Source organism: Orycteropus afer, unplaced genomic scaffold (assembly GCF_000298275.1).
Source record: "Orycteropus afer afer isolate SDZICR_OR568_19922 unplaced genomic scaffold, OryAfe1.0 scaffold00501, whole genome shotgun sequence".
In the NCBI taxonomy this organism is placed as follows: domain Eukaryota; kingdom Metazoa; phylum Chordata; class Mammalia; order Tubulidentata; family Orycteropodidae; genus Orycteropus; species Orycteropus afer.
Genome location: NW_006922088.1, coordinates 564,745 through 567,236, shown reverse-complemented (window position 1 = coordinate 567,236; position 2,492 = coordinate 564,745).

Here is a 2,492-nt window from a genome sequence, read left to right as displayed (position 1 = left end):
AACAACAACAACAACAATAGTCAAGGTCATACTTCGGCTCTTGTGGACTTGTTTTAACTATCTTCAGCTTCGACTTGAACTTGTAGATGATCAGTTGATGGCTGTGGTAGTTCAGTTTGTGTGTCAACTTGGCTGGGCCTGGTTGAGTGGCAGGGCAGCTGGATGTAGTATTCCTCATAATGAGACTGGTAATAACTCTATGGTGGAATCTACTGTGAGCACCTGAGTAGCTGCCTTTGGGTACGTGGTCTGCTTCCCGCATATGAGAAACAGCTTTGGGAATGGTCTCTAGCTTATGGCACGCTTGGACCCTGCATGTAGTTGTGTCATTGTTCAGCAGCCTGCCATGCTCTGCTGACCTGGGGACTTACAGTAGACTTAATGGCCTGCTGTGTGGTTTGGTAACATCAGGACTGTGCCTTTTTACTTGTCAACCTTGGGCTTGGCAGCCTGAGCAGCCAGCAGCTGTCTGAGTAAAGAGATGCCTCTTGCTCCAGTGGGCCGGGAGCAGGGCATAGCTGGACCCCAAGGCTGAGGGGCTTTCACTCAGCCCCTAGAGCTTGGCACTGACTTGGACTTAAAGCCTCCAAATTGTACGAATAAACTGCTGTTTGTTAAGCCATCCCATTTGTGGTATATTCTTGTCAGAGAGGCACCAGGGAACCAGAACAATGGTCTTTTCCACAGTCGGCCCCAGCCTTGTTCTGACTCATGATATTGAGCTTCTCCATCATCTCTTTCTGTAGATGTGGTTGTGCAGTTGATTTGATTCCTGTGTATTCCATCTGACAGGGTCCACATGTATAGCTGCCATTAATGTTGTTGAAAAAAACTATTTGCAATGAATTAGTCATTGGTCTTGCAAAACTCTATCATGCTATCTTCTGCCTCGTTTCCATCACCAAGGCCGTATTTTCCAAACACCAATCAATGCTGCTTCTTTGTTACCAAATTTTGCATTCCAATCACCAGTAATTATCAGTCCTTCTTGATTGCATGTTTGGTCAATTTTAAATTGCAGAAATTGGTAAAAATCTTCAATTTCTTCATTTTTGGCATTAGTGCTTGGGTTGTAAATTTGAGTAACAGGTCTTCCTCATAGGCATATGGATATCATCCTACCATTGATGACATTGCATTTCAGGATAGATTTTGAAATGTTCTTTTTGACAATGAATGTGATGCCATTCTTCTTCAAATTGTCATTCCTGGCATAGTAGATTCAAAATGGCCAATACCAGTCCATTTCAGTTTTTGATGCCTAGGACATCGATCTTTATGTGTTCCACTTAATTTTTTGATGACTTCCAATTTTCTTGGGTTCATGCTTTGTATATTCCTCATTTCAATTACCAATGTTTACAGATGTTTCTTCTCATTTTTGGTGTGACACTTCAGTAAATGAAGGTCCCATAAGCTTTGCTTCATCCATGTCATTAAGGTCAACTCTACTTTGAGGAGGCAGCTCTTCCCCAGTTGTGTTTTGAGTACCTTCCAACCTGAGGGGCTCATCAAGCACTGTATGAGATAGTGTTCTGCTAATCATAAGGTTTTCACAGGCTAACATTTTTTAAGAAGTAAATCACCAGGTCCTTTTCCTAGTCTGTCTTAGTCTGGAAGCTCTGCTGAAACCTGTCTACCATGAGTGATCCTACTGGTATTTGAAATACCAGTGGCATAGCTTTCAGCATCACTGCAACACACAAGTCACCACAGTATGACAAATTGATGAAGTAAAAGAGCTGAACAGCAGATTTCAAAGGACAGCTTGAGAAGACAAAGTAAAGTATTATAATGAAATGTGTAAAAGATCTGGAGTTAGAAAACCAAAAAGGAAGAACACATTCAACATTCCTCAAACTGGGGTGGGGGGGGGAGCCATCAGTTGCAATATTGATGGATTCTATGGGCAAAGTATTAAACAACACAGGAAGCATCAGAAGAAGATAGAAGGAACACCCAATGTCACTGTACCAAAAAGAATCAGTTGATGTTCAACCATTTCAGGAGGAAGCATATGATCAAGAACTGATGGTGTCGAAGGAAGAAATCCAAGCTGCACTGAAGGCACTCGTGAAAAACAAGGCTTCAGGAATTGATGGAATACCAATTAAGATGTTTCATTAAACAGATGCAACGCTGGAAGAAATTTGGAAGACAGCAATAGCTGACTGGAAGAGATCCATATTTGTGCCTATTCCAAAGAAAAATGATCCAACAGAATGAGGAAATTATTGAACAATATCATTAACGTCACCCAGGAGTTCTGGTAGCATAATGCCTAAGGCACTTGAGTGCTAACCAGAAGGCTGGTGGTTTAAACCCACCTGTGGTGTAGTAAATTACTTAGTGTGGCTTTTCTACCCGTAAGTCTTTGTAAACTCCAAGGTGGGATTTTCTATGAGCAACTGAGGAGCTCCTGATTGCTGAAGGTGTCTACCTGGAGTATTTCTGTTGGGAGTGGCACAAAACAATGTTCTGGGAGGTGCCCA